The sequence below is a fragment of the Panulirus ornatus genome, chromosome 46 (genome assembly GCF_036320965.1).
Source record: "Panulirus ornatus isolate Po-2019 chromosome 46, ASM3632096v1, whole genome shotgun sequence".
Lineage (NCBI taxonomy): Eukaryota > Metazoa > Arthropoda > Malacostraca > Decapoda > Palinuridae > Panulirus > Panulirus ornatus.
In genome coordinates, this window is record NC_092269.1 from 39,611,538 (window position 1) to 39,639,124 (window position 27,587).

General features: G+C 41.8%; 1 protein-coding gene across 17 annotated transcripts in view; it reads right to left on the minus strand.

Moving 5' to 3' along the window:
- The window catches only part of LOC139763275 (uncharacterized), a 106,916-nt gene that overhangs the window by 23,576 nt on the left and 55,753 nt on the right, over positions 1-27,587 (minus strand). For 8 of the 17 annotated variants that reach the window (XR_011716082.1, XR_011716080.1, XR_011716086.1 and 5 more), the window contains 2 exons: positions 26,522-26,627; positions 14,050-14,192 (listed from right to left, as the gene is read on the minus strand). The gene's annotated coding sequence lies outside the window, so the exon portion shown is untranslated. Of the gene's footprint in view, positions 1-14,049; positions 14,193-16,195; positions 16,979-22,227; positions 25,913-26,521; positions 26,628-27,587 lie in introns of those variants that run through there. The other 9 variants (XR_011716089.1, XR_011716084.1, XR_011716081.1 and 6 more) reach the window with 5 other exon arrangements.

Below are 27,587 nucleotides of genomic sequence, written 5' to 3' on the forward strand. Positions count from 1 at the left end.
AGACAAGGGAGCAAATGGGTACTTCAGTGAAGGGGTCTAATGGGGAGGTGATAACAAGTAGTGGTGATGTGAGAAGGAGATGGAGTGAGTATTTTGAAGGTTTGTTGAATGTGTTTGATGATAGAGTGGCAGATATAGGGTGTTTTGGTCGAGGTGGTGTGCAAAGTGAGAGGGTTAGGGAAAATGATTTGGTAAATAGAGAAGAGGTAGTAAAAGCTTTACGGAAGATGAAAGCTGGCAAGGCAGCAGGTTTGGATGGTATTGCAGTGGAATTTATTAAAAAAGGGGGTGACTGTATTGTTGACTGGTTGGTAAGGTTATTTAATGTATGTATGATTCATGGTGAGGTGCCTGAGGATTGGTGGAATGCTTGCATAGTGCCATTGTACAAAGGCAAAAAGGATAAGAGTGAGTGCTCAAATTACAGAGGTATAAGTTTGTTGAGTATTCCTGGGAAATTATATGGGAGGGTATTGATTGAGAGGGTGAAGGCATGTACAGAGCATCAGATTGGGGAAGAGCAGTGTGGTTTCAGAAGTGGTAGAGGATGTGTGGATCAGGTGTTTGCTTTGAAGAATGTATGTGAGAAATACTTAGAAAAACAAATGGATTTGTATGTAGCATTTATGGATCTGGAGAAGGCATATGAGAGTTGATAGAGATCCTCTGTGGAAGGTTTTAAGAATATATGGGGTGGGAGGCAAGTTGTCAGAAGCAGTGAAAAGATTTTATCGAGGATGTAAGGCATGTGTACGTGTAGGAAGAGAGGAAAGTGATTGGTTCTCAGTGAATGTAGGTTTGCGGCAGGGGTGTGTGATGTCTCCATGGTTGTTTAATTTGTTTATGGATGGGGTTGTTAGGGAGGTGAATGCAAGAGTTTTGGAAAGAGGGGCAAGTATGCTGTCTGTTGTGGATGAGAGAGCTTGTGAAGTGAGTCAGTTGTTCGCTAATGATACAGCACTGGTGGCTGATTCATGTGAGAAACTGCAGAAGCTGGTGACTGAGTTTGGTAAAGTGTGTGAAAGAAGAAAGTTAAGAGTAAATGTGAATAAGAGCAAGGTTATTAGGTACAGTAGGGTTGAGGGTAAAGTCAATTGGGAGGTAAGTTTGAATGGAGAGAAACTGGAGGAAATAAAGTGTTTTAGATATCTGGGAGTGGATCTGGCAGTGGATGGAACCATGGAAGTGGAAGTGAATCATAGGGTGGCGGAGGAGGCGAAAATCCTGGGAGCCTTGAAGAATGTTTGGAAGTCGAGAACATTATCTCAGAAAGCAAAAATGGGTATGTTTGAAGGAATAGTGGTTCCAACAATGTTGTATGGTTGCGAGGCGTGGGCTTTGGATTGAGTTGTGCGCAGGAGGGTGGATGTGCTGGAAATGAGATGTTTGAGGACAATATGTGGTGTGAGGTGGTTTGATTGAGTAAGTAATGTAAGGGTAAGAGAGATGTGTGGAAATGAAAAGAGTGTGGTTGAGAGAGCAGAAGAGGGTGTTTTGAAATGGTTTGGTCACATGGAGAGAATGGGTGAGGAAAGATTGACCAAGAGGATATATGTGTCGGAGGTGGAGGGAACGAGGAGAAGTGGGAGACCAAATTGGAGGTGGAAGGATGGAGTGAAAAAGATTTTGAGTGATCGGGGCCTGAACATGCAGGAGGGTGAAAGGTGTGCAAGGAATAGAGTGAATTGGAACGATGTGGTATACCGGGGTCAACGTGCCTTCAATGGATTGAACCAGGGCATGTGAAGCGTCTGGGGTAAGCCATTTTTTCCCTGCAAAAATCGTCCAAATGCCTCTCTCTTCTCTTTCACTAATAATCTTACTTCTTCATTCCACCACTCACTACCTTTTCTAATCAACCCACCTCCCACGCTTCTCATGCCACAAGCATCTTTTGCGCAAGCCATCACTGCTTCCCTAAATACATCCCATTCCATCCCCCACTCCCCTTACCTCCTTTGTCCTCACCTTTTTCCATTCTGTACTCAGTCTCTCCTGGTACTTCCTCACACAAGTCTCCTTCCCAAGCTCACTTACTCTCACCACTCTCTTCATCCCAACATTCTCTCTTCTTTTCTGAAAACCCCCATAAATCTTCACCTTTGCCTCCACAAGATAATGATCAGACTTCCCTCCAGTTGCACCTCTCAGCACATTAACATCCAAAAGTCTCTCTTTCGTGTGTCAATCAATTAACACGTAATCCAATAACGCTCTCTGGCCATCTCTCCTACTTACATACGTATACTTATGTATATCTCGCTTTTTAAACCAGGTATTCCCAATCACCAGTCCTTTTTCAGCACATAAATCTACAAGCTCTTCAACATTTCCATTTACAACACTGAACACTCCATGTATACCAATTATTCCCTCAACTGCCACATTACTCACCTTTGCATTCAAATCACCCATCACTATAACCCGGTCTTGTGCATCAAAACCACTAACACACTCATTCAGCTGCTCCCAAAACACTTGTCTCTCATGATCTTTCTTCTCATGCCCAGGTGCATATGCACCAATAATCACCCATCTCTCTCCATCAACTTTCAGTTTTACCCATATCAATCTAGAATTTACTTTCTTACACTCTATCACATACTCCCACCACTCCTGATTCAGGAGTAGTGCTACTCCTTCCCTTGCTCTTGTCCTCTCACTAACCCCTGACTTTACTCCCAAGACATTCCCAAACCACTCTTCCCCTTTACCCTTTAGCTTCGTTTCACTCAGAGCCAAAACAGCCAGGTTCCTTTCCTCAAACATACTACCTATCTCTCCTTTTTTCTCATCTTGGTTACATCCACACACATTTAGACACCCCAATCTGAGCCTTCGAGGAGGATGAGCACTCCTGGCATGAGAATTGTGGGAGGTGGACAGATTAGAAAGAGTAGTGAGTGGTGGGATGAAGTAAGATTATTAGTGAAAGAGAAGAGAGAGGCATTTGGAGAGTTTTTGCAGGGAAATAATGCAAATGATTGGGAGATGTATAAAAGAAAGAGGCAGGAGGTCAAGAGAAGGGTGCAAGAGGTGAAAAAGAGGGCAAATGAGAGTTCGGGTGAGAAAGTATCATTAAATTTTAGGGAGAATAAAAAGATGTTTTGGAAGGAGGTAAAGTGCATAAGACAAGAGATCAAATGGGAACATCAGAGAAGGGGGCTAATGGGGAGGTGATAAGTAGTGGTGATGTGAGGAGATGGAGTGAGTATTTTGAAGGGTTATTGAATGTGTTAGATGATAGAGTGGCAGATATAGGGTGTTTTGGTTGAGGTCATATGCAAAGTGAGAGGGTTAGGGAGAATGATTTAGTAAAGAGAGAAGAGGTAGTAAAAGCTTTGCGGAAGATGAAAGCCGGCAAGGCAGTAGGTTTCGATGCTATTGCAGTGAAATTTATCAAAAAAAACGGGGTGACTGTATTGCTGACTGGTTGGTAAGGTTATTCAATGTTTGTATGACTCATGGTGAGGTGCCTGAGGATTGGCGGAATGCTTGCATAGTGCCATTGTACAAAGGCAATGGTGATAAAAGTGAGTGCTCAAATTACAAAGGTATAAGTTTGTTGAGTATTCCTGGGAAATTATATGGGAGGGTATTGATTGAGAGGGTGAAGGCATAGACAGAGCATCAAATTGAGGAAGAGCAGTTTGGTTTCAGAAGTGGTAGAGGATGTGTGGATCAGGTGTTTGCTTTGAAGAATGTATGTGAGAAATACTTAGAAAAGCAGATGGATTTGTATGTAGCATTTATGGATCTGGAGAAGGCATATGATAGACTTGATAGAGATGCTCCGTGGAAGGTGTTAAATATATATGGTGTGGGAGGCAAGTTGTTAGAAGCAGCGAAAAGTTTTTATCGAGGATGTAAGGCATGTGTACGTGTAGGAAGAGAGGAAAGTGACTGGTTACCAGTGAATGTTGGTTTGCGGCAGGGGTGCATGATGTCTCCATGGTTGTTTAATTTGCTTATGGATGGTGTAGTTAGGGATTTGAATGCAAGAATTTTGGAAAGAGGGGCAAGTATGCAGTCTGTTGTGGATGCGAGAGCTTGGGAAGTGAGTCAGTTGTTGTTCGCTGATGATACAGCGCTGGTGGCTGATTCGAGTGAGAAACTACAGAAGCTGGTGACTGAGTTTGGTAAAGTGTGTGAAAGAAGAAAGCTGAGAGTAAATGTGAATAAGAGCAAGGTTATTAGGTACAGTAGGGTTGAGGGAAAAGTCAATTAGGAGGTAAGTTTGGATGGAGAAAGACTGGAAGAAGTGAAGTGTTTTAGATATCTGGGAGTGGATTTGGCAGCAGATGGAACCATGGAAGTGGAAGTGAATCATAGGGTGGGGGATGGGGCGAAAGTTCTAGGAAAGTTGAAAAATGTATGGAAGGCGAGAAAGTTATCTTGGAAAGCAAAAATGGGTATGTTTGAAGGAATAGTGGTTCCAACAATGTTATATGGTTGCAAGACGTGGGCTATAGATAGAGTTGTGTGGGGGAGGGTGGGTGTGCTGGAAAAGAGATGTTTGAGGACAATATGTGGTGTGACGTGGCTTGATCAAGCAAGTAATGAAAGGGTAAGAGAGATATGTTGTACTAAAAAGAGTGTGGTTGAGAGAGCAGAAGAGGGTGTTTTGAAATGGTTTAGTCACATGGAGAGAACGAGTTAGGAAATGTTGACAAAGAGGATATATGTGTCAGAGGTGGAGGGAATGAGGAGAAGTGGGAAACCAAATTAGAGGTGGAAAGATGGAGTGAAAAAGATTCTGAGTGGTCGGGGCCTGAACATGCAGGAGGGTGAAAGGCGTGCAAGGAATAGAGTGAATTGGAACGATGTGGTGTACCGGGGTTGACGTGCTGTCAATGGATTGAACCAGGGAATGTGAAGCGTCTGGGGTTAAACATGGAAAGTTTTGTGGGGCCTGGATGTGGAAAGGGAGCTGTGGTTTCGGTGCATTATACATGACAGCTAGAGACCGAGTGTGAACAAATGTGGCCTTTGTTGTCTTCTCCTAGCGTTACCTCGTGCACATGCGTGGGGAGGGGGTTGTCATTTCATGTGTGGCAGGGTGGCGACGGGAATGAATAAGGGAAGACAGTATGAATTATGCACATGTGTATATATGTCTGTGTGTGTATATGTATGCAATGTTGTATGGTTGCGAGGCGTGGACTATGGATAGAGTTGTGCGCAGGAGGATGGATGTGCTGGAAATGAGATGTTTGAGGACAATATGTGGTGTGACGTGGCTTGATCAAGCAAGTAATGAAAGGGTAAGAGAGATATGTTGTACTAAAAAGAGTGTGGTTGAGAGAGCAGAAGAGGGTGTTTTGAAATGGTTTGGTCACATGGAGAGAATGAGTGAGGAAAGATTGACCAAGAGGATATATGTGTCGGAGGTGGAGGGAACGAGGAGAAGAGGGAGACCAAATTGGAGGTGGAAAGATGGAGTGAAAAAGATTTTGAGTGATCGGGGCCTGAACATGCAGGAGGGTGAAAGGAGGGCAAAGAATAGAGTGAATTGGAGCGATGTGGTATACCGGGGTTGACGTGCTGTCAGTGGATTGAATCAAGGCATGTGTATGGGGGTGGGTTGGGCCATTTCTTTCATCTGTTTCCTTGCGCTACCTCGCAAACACGGGAGACAGCGACAAAAAAAAAAAAAAAAAAAAAAAAAAAAAAAAAAAAAAAAAACGTTGAGATGTACAGGTATATGTGTGTGTGGACGTGCATTTATATACATGTGTATGTGGTTGGGTTGGACCATTCCCTGGGGATAGGGGAGAAAGAAGACTTCCCACACATTCCTCACATGTTGTAGAAGGTGATTAAAGGGAATGGGAGCAGATGGCTAGAAACCCTCCCCTCTATGTATTTTAACTTTCTAAAAGGGGAAACAGAAGGAGTCACACGGGGAGTGCTCATCCTCCTCGAAGGCTCAGACTGGGGTGTCTAAATGTGTGTGGATGTAACCAAGATGAGAATAAAGGAGAGGTAGGTAGTATGTTTGAGGAAAGGAACCTGGATGTTTTCGCTCTGAGTGAAACAAAGCTCAAGGGTTGTTTGGGAATGTCTTGGGAGTAAAATCAGGGGTGGGTTGTTTGGGAATGTCTTGGGAGTAGAATCAGGGGTAAGTGAGAGGAGAAGAGTAAGGGAAGGAGCAGCACTACTCCTGAAACAAGAGTGGTGGGAGTATGTGAGAGAGTGTAAGAAAGTAAACTCTAGATTGATATGGGTGAAACTGAAAGTGGATGGATTGAGATGGGTGATTATTGGTGCATTTGCACTTGGGCATGAGAAGAAAGATCATAAAAGGCAAGTGTTTTGGGAGCAGCTGAGTGAGTGTGTTAGTAGTTTTGATGCACGAGACCGGGTTATAGTGATGGGTGATTTGAATGCAAAGGTGAGTAATGTGGCAGTTGAGGGAATAATTGGTGTACATGGGGTGTTCAGTGTTGTAAATGGAAATGGTGAAGAGCTTGTAAATTTATGTGCTAAAAAAGGACTGGTGATTGGGAATACCTGGTTTAAAAAGAGAGATATTCATAAGTATACGTATGTAAGTAGAAGAGATGGCCAGAGAGCGTTATTGGATTACGTCTTAATTGATAGGCACGTGGAAGAGAGACTTTTAGATGTTAATGTGCTGAGAGGTGCAACTGGAGGGAAGTCTGATCATTATCTTGTGGAGGCGAAGGTGAAGATATGTAAAGGTTTTCGGAAAAGAAAAATGTTGGGGTGAAGAGAGTGGTGAGAGTAAGTGAGCTTGGGAAGGAGACTTGTGTGAGGAAGTACCATGAGAGACTGAGTACAGAATGGAAAAAGGTGAGAACAAAGGACGAAAGGGGAATGGAGGAGGAATGGGATGTATTTAGGGAAGCAGTGATGGCTTGCACAAAAGATGCTTGTGGCATGAGAAGTGTGGGAGGTGGGCAGATTAGAAAGGGTAGTGAGTGCTCAAATTACAGAGGTATAAGTTTGTTGAGTATTCCTGGGAAATTATATGGGAGAGTATTGATTGAGAGGGTGAAGGCATGTAAAGAGCATCAGACTGGGGAAGAGCAGTGTGGTTTCAGAAGTGGTACAGGATGTGTGGATCAGGTGTTTGCTTTGAAGAATGTATGTGAGAAATACTTAGAAAAGCAAATGATTTGTACGTAGCATTTGTGGATCTGGAGAGGGCATATGATAGAGTTGATAGAGATGCTCTGTGAAAGGTATTAAGAATATATGGTGTGGGAGGCAAGTTGTCAGAAGCAGTGAAAAGTTTTTATTGAGGATGTAAGGCATGTGTCTGAATAGGAAGAGAGGAAAGTGATTGGTTCTCAGTGAATGTTGGTTTGCAGCAGGGGTATGTGATGTCTACATGGTTGTTTAATTTGTTTCTGGATAGGGTTGTTAGGAAGGTGAATGCAAGCGTTTTGGAAAGAGGGGCAAGTATGCAGTCTGTTGTGGATGAGAGAGCTTGGGAAGTGAGTCAGTTGTTGTTCGCTGATGATAACAGTGCTGGTGGCTGATTTGGGTGAGAAACTGCAGAAGCTGGTGACTGAGTTTGGTAAAGTGTGTGAAAGAAGAAAGCTGAGAGTAAATGAGAATAAGAGCAAGGTTATTAGGTACAGTAGGGTTGAGGGACAAGTCAATTGGGAGGTAAGTTTGAATGGAGAAAAACTGGAGGAGGTGAAGTGTTTTAGATATCTGGGAGTGGATTTGGCAGCAGATGGAACCATGGAAGCGGAAGTGAATCACAGAGTGGGGGAGGGGGTGAATGTTCTGGGAGCGTTGAAGAATGTGTGGAAGTCGAGAACGTTATCTTGGAAAGCAAAAATGGGTATGTTTGAAGGAATAGTGGTTCCAACAATGTTATATGGTTGCAAGGCGTGGGCTACAGATAGAGTTGTGCAGAGGAGGGTGGATGTGCTGGAAATGAGATGCTTGAGGACAACATGTGGTGTGAGGTAGTTTGATCGAGTAAGTAATAATAGGGTAGGAGAGATGTGTGTGGTAATAAAAAGAGTGTGGTTGAGAGAGCAGAAGAGGGTGTTTTGAAATGGTTTGGTCACATGGAGAGAACGAGTGAGGAAAGATTGACCAAGAGAATATATGTGTCAGGGGCGGAGGGAACGAGGAGAAGTGGGAGACCAAATTGGAGGTGGAAAGATGGAGTGAAAAAGATTTTGAGTGATCAGGGCCTGAACATGCAGGAGGGTGAAAGGTGTGCAAGGAATAGAGTGAATTGGAACGCAAGGAATAGAGTGAATTGGAACGATGTGGTATACTGGGGTCGACGTGCTGTCAGTGGATTGAACCAGGGCATGTGAAGCATCTGGGGTAAACCATGGAAAGTTCTGTGGGGCCTGGATGTGGAAAGGGAGTTGTGGTTTTGGTGCATTATTACATGACAGCTAGAGACTGAGTGTGAACGAATGTGGCCTTTGTTGTCTTTTCCTAGCGCTACCTCGCACACATGCGGGGGAAACGGGTTGTTATTTCATGTGTAGCGGGGTGGTGATGGGAATGAATAAAGGCAGACAGTATGAATTAAGTATATGTGTATATATGTATATGTCTGTGTGTGTATATATATGTAGATGTTGAGATGGATAGGTATGTATATTTGCGTGTGTGGACGTGTATGTATATACATGTGTATGTGGGTGGGTTGGACCATTCTTTCGTATGTTTCCCTGTGCTACTTCACTAATGCGGGAGACAGCGACAAAGCAAAATGAATAAATAAATAATATATATATATATATATATTTATTATTTTCTTTATTTTGCTTTGTTGCTGTCTCCCGCGTTAGCGAGGTTGCGCAAGGAAACAGACGAAAGAATGGCCAAACCCACCCACATACACATCCACACACGCAAATATAGATACCTATACACCTCAACGTATACATATACATTCATACACAGACATATACTTATATACACATGTTCTCTCTTTTACATGCCTATCAATTATCAAGTAGTCCAATAATGCCCTTTGACCATCTCTCCTACTCACATAAGTATACTTATGTATATCTCCCTTTTTAAACCAGTTATTTCCAGTCACCAGTCTTTTTTTCAGCACACAAATCCACAAGCTCTTCACCATTTCCATTCACAACACTGAACACCTCATGTACACCAATTCTACCCTCAACTGCCACATTACTTACGTTCACAGATAAACCATCCATCACTATAACTTGATTTTGTGCATCAAAGCTGCTAATACACTAACTTAAATGCTCCCAAAACACTTGCCTCTCACAATCTTTCTTCTCATGACCAGGTGCATAGGCACCAATGATAATCACCAGTCTCTCTCCATCTACTTTCAGTTTTACCTACATCAATCTAGAATTTACTTTCTTACACACTACCACATATTCCCACAACTCTTGCTTCAGGAGTATTGCCACTCCTTCCTAGGCTCTTGTCCTCTCACCAATCCCAGACTTTACTCCCAAGACATTCCAAAACCAATCTTGCTTCTTACCCTTGAGCTTCGTTTCACTCAGAGCCAGAACATCCAGGTTTCTTTCCTCAAACATACCACCTATCTCTTCTTTCTTCTCATCTTGGTTACATCCACACACATTTAGACACCCCAATCTGAGCCTTCGGGGAGGAAAAGCACTCCCTGCTTGACTCTTTCCGTTTTCCTTTTTATAAATTTTAATACATGGAGGAGGGATTTCCAGCACCCCACTCCTGCCCCGTTTAGTCGCCTTCCATGACACGCAAGGAACACTTGAGAAATATTATTTCTCTCCTATTCACTAGGAATAGAGAATGTTAGGGGGAAGAGTGGTGAGAGTAAGTGAGCTTGGAAAGGAGACTTGTGTGAGGAAGTATCAGGAGAGATTGAGTGTAGAATGGCAAAAGGTGAGAGCAAGTGATGTGAGGGGAGTGAGTAAGGAATGGGATGTATTAAGGAAAGCAGTGATGGCTTGCACAAATGATGCATGTGGTTTGCAAAAGGAAGGAGATGGACAGATTGGAAAGGGTAGTGAGTGGTGGGATGAAGAATTAAGATTGCTAGTGAAAGAGAAAAGAGAGGCTTTTGGACAATATTTGCAAGGAAGTAGTGCAGATAACTGGGAGATGTATGAAAAAAAGTGGCAAGAGGTCAAGAGAAAGGGGCAAGAGTTGAAAAAAAGGGCAAATGAGAATTGGGGTGAGAGAGTATCATTAAGTTTTAGAGAGAATAAAATGATGTTTTGGAAGGTTAAATAACGTACATAAGATGAGAACAAATGGGAACATCGGTGAAAGGAGCAAGTATGAAAGTGATAACAGATAGTGATGGAGTGAGTATTTTGAAGGTTTGTTGAATGTGTTTGATGACAGAGCAGCAGATATAGGGTGTTTGGCTGGGGAGGTGTGAGAAACGAGAGGGTCTGGGAGAATGATTTGGTGAAGAGAGAAGAGGCAGTGAAATCTCTGCGGAAGATGAAATCTGGCAAGGCGGTGGGTATGGATGGTATTGCAGTGGAATTTATTAAAAAAGGGGGGACTGTGTTATTGACTGGATGGCAAGGTTATTCAATGTATGTATGGACCATGGTGAAGTGCCTGAGGATTGGCGGAATGCATGCATAGTGCCACTGTACAAAGGCAAAGGGGATAAAGGTGGGTGTTCAAATTACAGACGTATAAGTTTGTTGAGTATTCCTGGGAAATTAAATGGGATGGTATTGACTGACAAGGTGAAGGCATGAACAGAGCATCAGATTGGGGAAGAGCAGTGTGGTTTCAGAAGTGGCAGAGGATATCTGGATCAGGTGTTTGCTTTGAAGTATTTATGTGAGAGATATTTAGAAAAACAAATGGATTTGTATGTAGCATTTATGGATCTGGAGAAGACATATGATAGCATTGATAGAGGTGCTTTGTGGAATGTTTTAAGAGTATATGGTGTGTGGGTATGTTGCTAGAAGCAATGAAAAAGTTTTGCCAAGGATGTAAGGCATGTGTACGAGTAGGAAGAGAGGACAGTGATTAGTTCCCAGTAAATGTTGGTGTATGGCAGGGGTGTGTGATTCCCCATGGTTGTTTAATCTGCTTATGGATCGGGTGGTTAGGGAAGCAAATGCAAGAGTTTTGGAGAGAAGGGCAAATATGCAGTCTGTTGAGGATGAGAGGGCCTGGGAAGTGAGTCAGTTTGTTTGCCGATGATACAGCTCTAGTGGCTGATTCGTATGAGAAACTGCAGAGGCTGGTGACTGAATGTGAAAGGAGAAAGATAAAAGTGAATGTGAATAAGAGCAAGGTTATTATGTTCAGAAGGATTGAGGGACAAGTTAACTGGGATTTAAGACTGAATGGAGAAAAAGTGGAAGAAGTGAAGTATTTTAGATATCTGGGAGTGGATTTAGCAGCGGATGTAAGCATGGAAGTGAGTCACAGGGTGGGGGAGGGGACGAACATTTTGGGAACAATGAAGACTGTGTGGAAGGAGAGAATGTTATCTCGAGAGCAAAAATGGGTATGTTTGAAGGAATAGTGGTTCCAACAACGTTATATGGTTGCGAGGCACGGACTATACATAGGGTTGTATGGAGGAGGGTGGATGTGTTGTAAATGAAATGTTTGAGGACAATATGTGGTGCGAGGTGGTCTGATTGAGTAAGTAATGTAAGGGTAAGAGAGATGTGTGGAAATAAAAAAGAGTATGGTTGAGAGAGCAGAAGAGAGTTTGTTGAAATGGTTTGGACATATGGAGAGAATGAGTGATATATGTGTCAGAGGTAGAGGGTTATAAGGAGAAGCAGGAGACCAAATTAGAGGTGGAAGGATGGAGTGATAAAGATTTTGAGCCCCACAAAACTTTCCATGGTTTACCGCAGATGCTTCACATGCCCTGGTTCAATCCACTGACAGCACGTTCCAATTCACTCTATTCCTTGCATGCCTTTCACCCTCCTGTATGTTCAGGCCCCAATCATTCAAAATCTTTTTCACTCCATCCTTCCACCTCCAATTTGGTCTCCTGCTTCTCCTTATACCCTCTACCTCTGACACATATATCCTGTTTGTCAATCTTTCCTCACTCATTCTTTCCATATGTCCAAACCATTTCAACACACCCTCTTCTGCTCTCAACCATGCTCTTTTTTTTATTTCCACACACCTCTCTCACCCTTAAATTACTTACTCAATCAAACCACCTCACACCACATATTGTCCTCAAACATTTCATTTCCGACACATCCACCCTCCTCTGCACAACCCTATCTATTGCCCATGCCTTGCAACCATATAATATTGTTGAAACCACTATTCCTTCAAACATACCCAGTTTTGCTCTCCGAGATAACGTTCTCACCTTCCACACATTCTTCAATGCTCCCAGAACCTTTGCCCTCTCCCCCACCCTGTGTCTCACTTCCGCTTTCATGGTTCCATCCGCTGCTAAATCAACTCCCAGCTGTCTAAAACACTTCACTTTCAGTTTTTCTCCGTTGAAACTTACCTCCCAATTAACATGTCCTTCAATCCTAATGAACCTAACAACTTTGCTCTTATTCACATTTACTCTCAACTTTCTTGTTTCACACACTTTACCAAACTCAGTCACCAACTTCTGCAGTTTCTCAGGCAAATCTACCACCAGCGCTGTATCATCAGCGAACAACAACTGACTCACTTCCCAAGCCCTCTCATCCACAACAGACTGCATACTTGCCCCTCTCTCCAAAACTCTTGCATTCACCTCCCTAACAACCCATCCATAAACAAATTAAACAACCATGGAGACATCACACACCCCTACCGCAAACCGACATTCACTGGGAACCAATCACTTTCCTCTCTTCCAGCTTGTACACACGACTTACATCCTTGGTAAAAACTTTTCACTGCTTTTAGCAATTTACCTACCTTACCATATACTCTTAATACCTTCCACAAAGCATCTCCATCAACCCTATCATATGCCTTCTCCGGATCCATAAATGCTACAGACAAATCCATATGTTTTTCTAAGTATTTCTCACATACATTCTTCAAAGCAAACACCTGATCCACACATCCTCTACCACTTCTGAAAGCACACTGCTCTTCCCCAATCTGATGCTCCGTACATGCCTTTACCCTCTCAATGAATACCCTCCCACATAATTTCCCAGGAATACTCAATAAACTTATACCTCTGTAATTTGAACATGTAAAGCATTTTCGATATCTGGGAGTAGAGCTGGCAGTAAATGGAACCATGGAAGCGGAAGTGAGTCTACAGTGGAGGAGGGACGAAGGTCCTGGGAGCGATAAAGAATATATGGAAAGAGAGAACGTTATCTCGGTGAGCAAAAATGGGTAAATTTGAAGGAATAGTAGTTTCAACAATATCATATGGTTGTGAGGCAGGGTGGATGTGTTGGAAATGAAATGTTTGAGGACAATATGTGGTGTGAGGTGGTTTGATCGAGTAAGTAATGAAAGGCTAAGAAAGATGTGTGGTAATAAAAAGTGTGGTTGAGGGAGAAGAGGGTCAGTTGATATGGTTTGGACATATGAAGAGAATGAGTGAGGAAAGGCTGACAAAGAGGATATATGTGTCTGAGATGGAGGGAACAAGGAGAAGTGGGAGACCAAATTGTAGGTGGAAGGATGGAGTGATAAAGATTTTGAGCAATCGGGACCTGAATATAAAAGGAGGGTGAAAGGTGTGCATGGAATAGAGTGAATTGGAACGATGTGGTATACTGGGGTCAACGTGCTGTCAATGGACTGAGCCAGGGTATGTGAAGCATCCGGGGTGAACCATGGAAAGGTCTGTGAGACCTGGATGTGGATACGGAGCTGTGGTTTTGGTGCATTACACATGACAACTAGAGAATGAGTGTGAAAGGATGTAGCCTTTTTTTTGTTTCCTGTGGGGTGGGATGGCGCCAGGAATGAAGGCGAACAAGTATGAATATGTATGTATGTATATGGGTGAGTATGTGTATATGAGTGGATGGGTCTTCGTCTGTTTCCTGGCACTACCTTGCTAATGCAGGAAATGGCGATCAAATATAATTCACACATGACTGCGTTCCTACATTCACTGCAGTTACCTACCTTTCATATTCCTCCCTGCATTTTTGCGGATTCATCTTCTCACTTGCCAATACTTTTACCTCTTCATTCTTCCTTACGCCATACCTCCAACGGACTCCTGGCCAAATTCTTCTAATGAAACGCTTGATGACCATGGTACGTACCTGCAACATGTTTGGTTTATAGTAAAATCTATGACTATACATCCCTGTTGTTATATATGTGAGTAATAATCATAAGGAAACATAATGGATAGGATTGGGTAATTTTGTTGCATAAGTGGATTGTTTCTAGCGTAGAAAAAAATATTTGTTTTTATTCTAGAAACTTCATAAGATTTGATATCCATATTTTCCCCCCCCTTTTGCAGGATTGGTTCTGACTGAGACTAGGAGACCTTCAGGAGAGCAGTGTTGATGATGGCAACCACTCTGCGGAAGAAGGATGAAGTGTTCTCCATGGAACATAAATGTCCATCTCACCAGGACTTCATAAAGGAGGAGTTGGGGGTGCTCCTTATGGTTACACCCTGGTATTATAATGTACACTTTGTCATGTTTATCCCCACCAGAAATCTCTCGACAACAATATCATCAGCTGGATGGGCATGAGTGAAGGAGATGAGAGCAGAGCAATTGGTTGCGAGAAGATACTAATTTTCCTCTTTATGTTGACAGATTGAACAGCAACAACAGCAGCAGCAGTAGGGGAAGGAGAGGGTTTGGCACGAGAATGGAGCAAGAGTGTGGGTAAAGGGGATGCTAATTCTACTGTGTTTACAGATTGAGCAGCAGCAGCAGCAGCAGTGGCAGGAGCAGGGTACCAGGAAGGGGGTTGGTTTGGGTGGAAGGGGTGGGGTGGGGTGGACGGGGGTGCGGGAGGGTGGGTGGGGGATGGGTGGGTGGGTGGATGGGGGATGGGAGAGGGCAAGGGGGGAGGTTTGGGAGGGGGGTGGGGGAGGAGGGTGGGAGGTGTAAGAGGGAGGGTAATAACCCCCCATGCTCTACCCCCACTGCTGCAGCAACAAAAGCATGCAGAAGCAGCAGGGTTAGGTCATGGGGGGTGAAGGTGGTGGTGGTTTGGTATAGCAGGTAAAGGGTAATAATAACCTTTGCTTTCAGTATGAACTCTGTCACCACCCTACAGCAGCAGCAGCCGCTGGAGAGAGAGAGAGAGAGTACTAATCATCTTTGCTTTCAGCTTGACCAGCAGCAGCAGCAAAAAATTTGCTGGGAACTTCCATATCTAATGGTCTTACTTTATATTTTTCAGATTGTGAAGTGGCTGAGAGTGAGAGAGAGAGAGAGAGAAGTCCAGGAAACGGAGGCTGCAGTGATGACAAGAACCAAGAATACATTTGATGTAAAAACGAAAAGATCAATAAAAAAAATGAGAGAGATACATATTTCATTGATCCACATACATCTCATTGATTGATGGTACAATGAACTTAGAAAAATACTTATGAAAGCACTTTAGATACAGATACTTATGAACTAAAGCCACAGTATTGCAATTTAATACAATAGGTCTAATATGAATTCTTAGTTATAAATACTGATATGACAAATCCAATTTACCATTTATGAAGCATTAATTCAACATGCTTATATTGTGTAATCATTAGCCTCCTAAAGTCCAAAGTATATAAATAATGGACTAATTTTTGTATAAGAGCTATGCTAATGTCCACGATCTCAAGTCCCCAGTGTGTCATCATTCACACATTTAGTACCTTATTAAAGTTTATAACAGGTTTTATCTTGCAAATTTCCTTAATTACATGCCATTATCTCTGGCTGTTATCAAAGTTACTCTATTTCAAGAGTAAGCTTGAAATAGTGTGTGCTCCTGTCCCCACTTATTCTCAGTGATGGGCAATCTCATAGCCTGTAAATTTATAATTACCCCCTGTATTTAAGGTGCCATTTATCTTATGGGATAATTTAATGCCCATGTAATTAGCTTCCTTCTTTATGTACTTCTAATGCTTCCCTAACAGAATCCATTAGGTAACTTCAACATTCTGCTGTGGGACCTCATAAGTTGGTTACTCCCTCAGTCTTACTGCAACTGCCCTTTAATAAAAATAGCCAGCCCCTTGTGTTTTAAGCTGCTAAGCATGTACGTCATTTGGTGCAAGGGAAGTTAATGGTAGACAGCCAAATATTTTTAAAATTTCTTTATTTGTAACTATTTAGGATAGAAGTGCTCTACAGCCAATTTCCCTAATCTTTATTACTTTGGAATTCATACAGAAAGTACTCTTAGCAATATGAAGTACTTTTACAGACTTCAGTGCAAACTTTTTTTACAAGATGTACAAATTCCATGTTCAAAACTTCTTCAGCGCAACTGCATACAGATTTACACGGCAGCACTTCCTTTTTCATAAAGGAAGCACAGTAGAAAGACTCATCTTTACAAACATTCCTGCACCCTTGCATAATGCATCCTGTATATTTCTACAAGAGTGACAATGTACATCTTAAAAAATATATACATGAATAAAGTGTCAAGGAATAACACAAATTTCATTGCCAGACAGCTAGAAGGGCAATTCATTCAAAATAATCTATCATGGCAAGGGTTACTTGGGAAAAAAATTGACACTGGTTTCATCCACAGGTAACCCAGTTTTTTAACATATTCCTTTTCATTGCCTTGGTATACGATTAAAGTGCAGGAAAAGCTTTATTATCTGGCTCAGATATGCAAAATCACTGGTTCCACAAAAGGTCCAAGATATTTCACTGGAATAACTTTAAACAATGACATAGGTGAAAAATATATAAATTGATTATTGGACCAGAGATCTGTGCATCTCACGTAGTTTAAAGCCATTCATACAGGATCATCTTTAGCTGCGATCTTCAGTCCCCAGGATCCCCTTGCACAACATGAGAGTGGGGGACCACCAAATCAAGAGGTATTGTGGTGACATGTCATCCTTGAGGAAAGTAAACAATGGAGTAAGTGTACAGCATTTTCAGTGTGGAAGCTGCGTCTTGTACATGCAGAATTGCAATATTTCTAACGGGAACATTGGTAGAGTCCAGAACACATATAAGATGTAATCATTTTCACATCTGAGGAGTTTATTTCAGGTGGACATACGCCTGGGTTGGAAACATTCCCTATTAAGCCATTAATTTGTAAATAATCTGTTTTGTCAATAAATTGCATTTCTGGGGGAGGGAGGAAGGTTTCTACAAGTACAGTTTATCAAAATGCACAGCAAGTGAGAGCAGAATTGGGTTTAATCAATCAACATTGCAATAAGATCTTTCCTGTTCAATTCTACCATAAAAAATTCAAGCACAGAGGGAAAAAGTAAACATGGTAGATAAAATTGTCTGGTTACTGTATGCATTTCCACAGTGAAATATTATAGCTTCCCAGTCACTTAAAACCTAGATTATAAAAAACTATTATCCTTGTTTCTGGATGGCAGACAATATGAAGTGGTTTTCACAATTCATTTATACAACAGAATGATGACATCTAATCAGTCTTTTGTCTTAAAAATAGCCTTTGATGCAAAATACAAACTGTCATTGCCATCATTCAAAGATGACAACTAAAGCTTTATCCAACATGTTACCAGCTTCCCTGGACAAAAGAAAAATTGCCCACTTTCTCTTCCTAACACAAATACCTGTACTTCTCACCATCATTCACCTTTTGAATTTACCTCCAAGAATTTAGTGGTAAAACTTGGTATGGTTAGGACAGTTCCAAGTGTGATGCATGGTGAATGAAAAGCAATTTTGTCATTTACATCTCTATAAAGATATGTAAATTAACTGATAGGCATGTAAGAGAGAGACTTGTGGATGTTAATGTGCTGAGAGGGGCAGCTGGAGGGATGTCTAATCACTATCTTGTGGAAGCAAAGGTGAAGATTTGTAGAGTTTTCCAAGAGAGAGAATGCTGGGGAGAAGAGAGTTAGAGTGAGGGAGCTTGGAAAGGAGAAGCGTGTGAGGAAGTACCAGGAGAGATTGAGAGTAGAATGGCAAAAGGCAAGAGCAAATGATGTGAGGGGAGTGGGGGAGGAATGGGATGTATTTAGGGAAGCAGTGATGGCTTGCACAAAAGATGCATGTGGCATGAGAAAGGTGGGCAGATTAGAAAGGGTGGAGTGGTGGGATGAATGAAGAAGTAAAGTTGTTAGTGAAAGAGAAGAGAGACATTTAGACGATTCTTGGAGGGAAGTAGTGCAAATGATGGAGATGTATAAAAGAAACAGGCAGGAGGTCAAGAGAAAGGTGCAAGAGATCAAAAAGAGGGCAAATGAGAGTCGGGGTGAGAGTATCATTAAATTTCAGGGAAAATAAAAAGATATTTTGGATGGTATTGCAGTGGAATTTATTAAAAAAGGGGTGACTGTATTGATGACTGGTTGGTAAGGTTATTTAATGTATGTATGACTCACGGTGAGGTGCCTGAGGATTGGCGGAATGCGTGCATAGTGCCATTGTACAAAGGCAAAGGGGATAAGAGTGAGTGCTCAAATTACAGAGGTATAAGTTTGTTGAGTATTCCTGGTAAATTATATGGGAGGGTATTGATTGAGAGGGTGAAGGCATGTACAGAGCAGCAGATTGGGGAAGAGCAGTGTGGTTTCAGAAGTGGTAGAGGATGTGTGGATCAGGTGTTTGCTTTGAAGAATGTATGTGAGAAATACTTAGAAAAGCAAATGGATTTGTATGTAGCATTTATGGATCTGGAGAAGGCATATGATAGAGTTGATAGAGATGCTCTGTGGAAGGTATTAAGAATATATGGTGTGGGAGGCAAGTTGTTAGAAGCAGTGAAAAGTTTTTATCGAGGATGTAAGGCATGTGTACGTGTAGGAAGAGAGGAAAGTGATTGGTTCTCAGTGAATGTAGGTTTGCGGCAGGGGTGTGTGATGTCTCCATGGTTGTTTAATTTGTTTATGGATGGGGTTGTTAGGGAGGTGAATGCAAGAGTTTTGGAAAGAGGGGCAAGTATGAAGTCTGTTGGGGATGAGAGAGCTTGGGAAGTGAGTCAGTTGTTGTTCGCTGATGATACAGCGCTGGTGGCTGATTCATGTGAGAAACTGCAGAAGCTGGTGACTGAGTTTGGTAAAGTGTGTGAAAGAAGAAAGTTAAGAGTAAATGTGAATAAGAGCAAGGTTATTAGGTACAGTAGGGTTGAGGGTCAAGTCAATTGGGAGGTGAGTTTAAATGGAGAAAAACTGGAGGAAGTGAAGTGTTTTAGATATCTGGGAGTGGATCTGGCAGCGGATGGAACCATGGAAGCGGAAGTGGATCATAGGGTGGGGGAGGGGGCGAAAATTCTGGGAGCCTTGAAGAATGTGTGGAAGTCGAGAACATTATCTCGGAAAGCAAAAATGGGTATGTTTGAAGGAATAGTGGTTCCAACAATGTTGTATGGTTGCGAGGCGTGGGCTATGGATAGAGTTGTGCACAGGAGGATGGATGTGCTGGAAATGAGATGTTTGAGGACAATGTGTGGTGTGAGGTGGTTTGATCGAGTAAGTAACGTAAGGGTAAGAGAGATGTGTGGAAATAAAAAGAGCGTGGTTGAGAGAGCAGAAGAGGGTGTTTTGAAATGGTTTGGGCACATGGAGAGAATGAGTGAGGAAAGATTGACCAAGAGGATATATGTGTCGGAGGTGGAGGGAACGAGGAGAAGAGGGAGACCAAATTGGAGGTGGAAAGATGGAGTGAAAAAGATTCTGTGTGATCGGGGCCTGAACATGCAGGAGGGTGAAAGGAGGGCAAGGAATAGAGTGAATTGGAGCGATGTGGTATACCGGGGTTGACGTGCTGTCAGTGGATTGAATCGGGGCATGTGAAACGTCTGGGGTAAACCATGGAAAGCTGTGTAGGTATGTATATTTGCGTGTGTGGACGTATGTATATACATGTGTATGGGGGTGGGTTGGGCCATTTCTTTCGTATGTTTCCTTGCGCTACCTCGCAAACGCGGGAGACAGCGACAAAGCAAAAAAAAAAAAAAAAAAAAAAAAAAATTTTGGAAGGAGGTAAATAACGTGTGTAAGACGAGAGAACAAATGAGAACATCGGTGAAGGGGCAAATGGGTAGGTAATAAGTAGTTTTTAAGCGAGGAGATGAAACAAGTATTTTGAAGGTTTGTTGAATGTTTGATAAGAGTGGCAGATATATGGTGTTTTGGTCATGGAGGTGTGTGAAGTGGTACATGGGCTGAAAAAGAGGGCAAATGAGAGAGAGAATGAGCGTTGTCTGTAAACATCTGGGCAAGGTTTCATAAAGATTTAATAATTCATGAAAACAAAGCAAATGGGAACTTCAGCAAAGGGGCCAATAAAGTTGTGACAGGTAGTGACAAGGTGAAGAGAGATGGAGTATTTTGAAGGACTTTTGAATGTTTGATGATAGGGTGGCAGATGTAGGGAGTTTAGGTCAGGGAGGTATGTCAAGTGATCCAGCCATGGAAAAGTTTGGTGAAAAAAAGAAGAGAAAGTGAAAGCCTTACATATGATGAAACATGGCAAGGTAGTGAAAGTGATGATATTGCATATGAATTTCTTAAGACGGGACAATTGTTGTAGATTGTTTAGTTAGGATTTCCAATGTACATATGGATCATGGAGAGGTCCCCGAGGATTGGCCGAATGCATGTACAGTGCCACTATGTAAAGGCATGGGGGACAAAAGTAGAGTTTTCAAAATACAGAGGTACAAGAGGTTTGTTATGCGTACGTGGTAAGCTGTAAGGGAAAGTGGTGACATATGGCAAAGGTAGGTACAGAAAAGTAGACTGGGGAAGAGCAACATGGTTTCCTAAGTGGTAGAGGATCTATGGATCAAGTGTTTGCATTAAAGACTGTGAAAACCAAACATATGTGTATGTGGCATTTATGGATCTGGATAAAGAATTTGATAAGGTTGACAGGTGCCTTGTGGATGGTCTTACAAATACTTTGTCAAGGAGGAAAGCTGCAAGAAGCAATTATAAGTTTTTATGATGGATGTAAGGCATGTGTGTGTGGGTAGGTAGGAAGGAAAGTGGCTCCAGGTGAAGGTTTGTTTATGGCATGGGTCTGTGATGTCACCATGGCTGAAGTGATTTCATGGTGAAGTGATAGGTAGGTAAATACAAAAGTCTTGAATAGAGGGGCAAGTATGTATTCTGTAAGTGGTGAGGGCCTGGGAAGAGAATCAGTTTGCCGATGACACAGCAGTAATGGCAGATTATTTAATTGAAACTGCATAAGTTGGTGACAGAGTTGGTACTATGTGTGAAATGAGGGAGTTGGGAGTAAATGTCAACAATAGCAAGGATATTAGGTTTAGCAGGTTAGAGGGACAGGTTTGCTTGAGTGCAAGCATGAATTGAGAAAATTTGAATTGTTTTAGTTACCTCAGGGTGGTTGATAAAAATTCAGCAGTCTATTGCTGCCATGAAAAGTGTGTGCATAGTGCACAGGAGTACGTGCATATGTGAGCATATTGCACAAGCATATGAGCATATGTGCATACATGCATACAAGTGCAAGCATGACACATGCCCTTGCATACGTGCATGCATACCTGCATGTGTGCCCATGCATGCATACCTGCACGCGTGCCCGTGCTTGCATACCTGCATGCGTGTCCGTGCATGCATGCGTATGTGTGTGGGTGCATGTATGCATGCACGCGTATGTGTGCGTGTGCATGCATACATGCTTGTGTATGTGTGCATACATGCATGCATATGTGCACGCATACATACATGCACACATGTGCACGTGCATGCATACATGCACGCATATGTGCACATGCATACATGCACACGTGTGCACATGCATACATACATGCATGCATATGGGTGCATGTGTGGGAGAGGAGAGGAGGGGCAAGAAACAAGAGCTGTAACTTCTTATACAGAAGAGCAGCAATTACAGCACTATACTTTGTCTTTATCCCTTGCTACTTTTAAATTAATTAGACATTTTACTATATACAGTGCACTACTACATCCACTACGATCTACGCTACAATACACATGCAGTATTAATGAAATTAACAAAACATGCACAATATCACATCTAAATTGATAAACTATAGTAGTCAGTCAAGTCAGTCCGTCAAACAGCTGTTTGTTTCCGAGTCACACACACACTACCAGGCACCAAATATCCTCAGAAGCACATATACCAAAAGAGGAAAATATCTAGTTACCTCTATGAAGAAGATGCCAAGCGGGGAGTTATTGTCCTCTTTGAAGGCTCAAGCTGGGGAGTCTAAATGTGTGTGAATGTAATCAAGATGAGAAGAGAGGAAGGATGGTGGATTTGAGCAAAGAAACCCGGATGCTCTGGCTGAGTGAAACAAAGCTCAAGGTAAAGAGGAAGAATGGTTTGGAAATGTCATTGCAGTAAATTCATGGGTTGGCGAGTGGACAAAATCTAAGGCAGTAGCAGCATTACTCCTAAGGGAGTTGTGGAACCGTTTGAAAGAATAAGAAATTGTTCTAGAATGATGTGAATAAAAATGATAGCAATAGGGTTGATTATTATTGCTCATGCACCTGGCAACAAGAGTTTGGAAGTGCATGTTAAAGAAAATGATCAAATGTGAATAAAAGCAAGTTTATTAGGTTTGACAGAGTTGAGAGACAGGTTAGCTGGGCTGTGAATTTAAATGAAGAAAAACTGAAGGTGAAGACTGAATATGGCAGCAAATAGAAATGTGGAAATGAAGTGAATTATAAGGTGGGTGAGGGTGTGAAGGTTCTGGGAGTGTTGAGGAATGTGTGGAGAGAGAGATCATCATCTAGGAGGGCAAAAATGATTGTTTGAAGGAATATTAGTTCCAGCAATGTTATATGGATGAGAGTCATGGCCTTTAGATAAGTTTGTGCAGAGTGGTGGATGTTATGGAAATGAAATGCTTTGTAAGCACAAATGTGGTGCGAGGTGGTTTGATTGAGCAAGTAATGAAAGGGTAAGAGAACCTTGATGAAAAGTGGTTGAGAAAGCTGAAGAGGGTGGGCTAAAATGGTTTGAATGTATGGAGAGAATGAGTGAAGAAAGGTTGACAATGAGGATATATGGGCCAGAGGTGTATGGAACAAGGAGAACAGGGGAGACCAAGTCGGAGATGGAAGGATGGAGTGAAAAGATTTTGAACAATCAAGGCCTGTTCATTCAAGAGAGTTAAACTTGTGTACAGGACAGAGCGAATTGGAACTATGTGGTATACTGGGGTCAACCTGCTGTCATTGGATTGAACCATGGCATGACTGAGCAAGAAATGAAAGGGTAAGAAAACCGTGATAAAAAGTGTGGTTGAGAGAGCTGAAGAGGGTGTGCTAAAATGGTTTGGATATATGGAGAGAATGAGAGAAAAAGTTGACGAGGATATATGGGCCAGAGGTGGATGGAACAAGGAGAACGGGGAGACCAAGCTGGAGATGGAAGGATGGAGTGAAAAGATTTTGAGCAATCAAGGCCTGAACATTCATGAGGGTTAAACATGTATACAAGATAGAGTGAACTGGAACTATGTAGTTTACTGGGGTCAACCTGCTGTCAATGGATTGAACCAGGGCATGACTGAGCAAGTAATGAAACGGTAAGAGAACAGTGATAAAAAGTGGTTTAGAGAGCTGAAGATGGTGTGCTAAAATGGTTTGGATATATGGAGAGAATGAGCGAGGAAAGGTTGACAACAAGGATATATGGGACAGAGGTGGATGGAACAAGGAGAATGGGGAGACCAAGCTGGAGATGGAAGGATGGAGTGAAAAGATTTTGGGCAATCAAGGCCTGAACATTTATGAGAGTTAAACGTGTGTACAAGATAGAGTGAACTGGAACCATGTAATTTACTGGGGTCAACCTGCTGTCAATGGATTAAACCAGGGCATGTGCAGCAACCGGGGTAAACCACGAAAAGGTCTGTAGGGCCTGGTTGTGGACAAGAACTTGTTGTTTCAGTGTATTACACTGATTGCAAAAGCATGGATGCAAGTGGAAGTGGCCTTTCTTCATCTGTTCCTGATGCTACCTCGTTAATGTGGGAAAAGGCAATCAAGGATAAAAAAAACAACAGTTTGTAATTTCAATTGGGCAGCCCTTGTGACTCCATCTGTCCTGCTCCAGTAAGATGAAAGTGAATGCTCTCGTATTTACTGAGGGCATATGATAGGGTGGATAGAGATGCTTTGTGGAAGGTTTCAAGAGTATATGGTGTGGGAGGGAAGCTGCTAGAAGCAGTGAAAAGTTTTTACCAAAGATGTAAGGCATGTGTACAAGCAGGAAGAGAGGAAAGTAATTGGTGCCCAGTGAATGTCAGTTTGTGGTAGGGGTGCGTGATGTCTCCATGGTTGTTTAATTTGATTATGGAAGAGGTGGTTAAGGAGGTGAATGCAAGAGTTTTGGAGAGAGGGGCAAGTATGTAGTCTGTTGTGGATGAGAGGGCATGGGAAGCGAGTCAGTTGTTGTTCGTTGATGATATAGTGCTGGTGGCTGATTCAGGTAGAAACTGCAGAAATTGGTGACTGAGTATGGTAAAGTGTGTGAAATAAGATAGTTGAGAGTAAACGTGAATAAGAGCAAGGTTATTAGGTTCAGTAAGGTTGAGGGACAAGTTAACTGGGAGGTAAATTTGGATGGAGAATAACTGGAGGAATTTAAGTGTTTTAGATATCTGGGAGCGTACTTAGCAGCAAATGGAACCATGGAAGCAGAAGTGATTCACAGGGTAGGGGAGGGAGCAAAGGTTCTGGGAGCTTTGAAAAATGTGTGGAAGGTGAGAACGTTATCCTGGAGAGCAAAATTGGGTATGTTTGAAGAAATAGTTCCAAATTGTTATATGGTTGCAAGGTGTGGGATATAGATAAGGTTGTGCAGAGGAGGGTGGATGTTGAAAATAAAATGTTTGAGGACAGTATGTGGTGTGAGGTGGTTTGATCGAGTAAGTAATGAAAGGGTAAGAGATGTGTGGTAATAAAAAGTGTGTGGTTGAGAGAGCAGAAGAGGGTGTGTTGAAATGATTTGGACACATGAAGAGAATGAGTGAGGAAAGATTGACAAAGAGGATGTGTGTGTTAAGAGGTGGAGGGAAGGAGAAGCAGGAGACCAAACTGGAGGTGGAAAGATGGAGTGAGAGATTTTGAGCGATCGGGGCCTGAACATACAGGAGAGTGAAAAGCATGCAAGAAATAGAGTGAATTGGAACAATGTGGTATACTGGGGTGGATGTGCTGTCAATGGATTGAACCAAAGCATGTGAAGCATTTGGGGTAAACCATGGAAAGGTCTGTGTGGCCTGGATGTGGAAAGGGAGCTGTGGTTTCAATGCATCACACATGACATCTAGAGGCTGAGTGTGAATGAATGCAGCCTTTTTTGTCTTCCTGGAGCTGCCTCACTGCGCGCGTGCGGGGGGGGGGCTATTTCTTGTATGGTGATGGGAAATGGATGAAGGTGGCAAGTATGGATATGTTCATGTGTACATATGTATATATCTGTGTACTCAGAGGAATATCTGTTTATGTATACGTTGAAATGTATATATATGTGCATGTGCGGGCATTTCTGTATATGCATGTGTATGTAAGTGGGTTGGGCCATTCCTCGTCTGTTTCCTTGCGCTACCTCACTAACGCGGGAGACAGTGACAAAGTAAAATAAATATATTTACTGAAGTACATAATCTCATGCCTTCAAGGCCATTTTCTACTGAATGTCTTATGTTCAATAGAGACACTCAAATTTTCCCATTAACATTGGTCTCCCTTAAAACAATTTTCAATATAAATGAACTAATTACAAAAACTCATATTTGTTATATCCATAGCAGTTCCAACAATGCCAGAAGAAATTTTTTTTGCAAATTGCTTCTGCACCACACAGTGTACCTGAAAGTCAATGATGGATATTAATTTCTACAGCTGAGCAACAGACAGCTAATCAAATATTCCATAATTAAATTTTCAAAAATTAAAAGTCTTTACATATAGACAAGATAATCTTATTATCTTTATGTGCAAGAAAATGCTCACTCCAAGTTCTGTAAAGCATGTTTTAACATAAGCCATGCTGGACCATATCTATGAAATTCTTCATTGCATTTACAATTATGATTTAAGAATTTTCTTTTAATGAACTTCCATGCAAGTAAAAATTTTATTCCTGCTGGACTCATTCACCACAAAATCAAGTATTTGGAGGACTGGTAAATATCTAAACTTGCAGTTATATACAAGCATACTTCTATCATCAATTAAGTTAGAGTCTATGAATACCATGTAAAGTATGTTCAAACATAAGCCCAGCTGGACCAAATCTATAAATGTCTTCAGTGCATTTAATACTATGATTCAAAAATTATCTTTAAATGAACTTCCATGCAAGTAAAAATTTTATTCCTCCTAGACTCATTATATAAAAATGATTCATCCCTAAATCCTCAAGTTTTTGGAAGACTGATATATAAACTAAACTTGCACTGTTATATACAAACATACTTATATTATCAACGAAGTTCTGCCGAGTCTGCAGTGGTCACGTGTTCCTTGCTGCTGCTGCTTCATATTATGCACCAAGGCCATTCCACATTCATCCAGAAGACAGCTGGAAAAGAAGTCTACGATAACAGAACTAAATAAAACTAAGCAAGTGCAAGAAGCACAGCTACTGCTATTGAGTTACAACTCGTGTACAATACTGCACCTATCATTTGTTGCCATATATAATATGTACTCCATCCAGTGCTGTTATTCTTACATTAACATGTACATCAGCATGAGTTGCTACACCATCATCTCTTACCTAATCGCCAAATATTTTCATTGTTTCAGATGTTAAAAGCTACCAAAACTAAGCCCTCTCACAAATATAATAAAAATCAATCAGTCTGACATTGACAAATGCACACATACAGAAAACACAGCCCCAGTGATACAAACAATAAAAAAACAAAATCAAGAGTTCATACTTATCTAATTGCCCAGATTGTGGTTTTTCCAAATCTATAAGCCTCACCTATGTGTGAAACTGCAGAGATTGTCCATAAACATACAATCTCTCCTTGTCACATACAACACTTAGCTCACACACCTCATTCTTTGCAACTCTATTTTTCTGCGGTAAGTGCTTTGAGCTATCCCTGCCTTTTGGCAAAATAGTAGGATCAATAGATATTAGTAATCGTTATGAACATAGTAGTAGGAGAATTAGCTGGGAGCATTAGACAGAATCAGTAGGTTGGAAAATTAAGCAGGACTATCAAGTAGACATTAAGCAGTAGTAGTTGGCAGGAACATTAAGCAGGAGCCTCAGAAACCACTGAACTAGAGTTTCCCTCTACCAATGGCCTGTTAAGGGTGACAAAACAAATGCTAAGCAGCAGCGCTGGATTCCCCAGTTATGAAGTTGAACTATGAATGGTGGTACCTAGCTGTTTATGCTGTAACATAAATGGTCCTAAATGTGTTAAGTTCTTTTGAATATACATTTTCATTTCTTTTTTATTATCCTTTGTTGCTGTCTCCCACATTAGCGAGGTAGCGCAAGGAAACAGACGAAAGAATG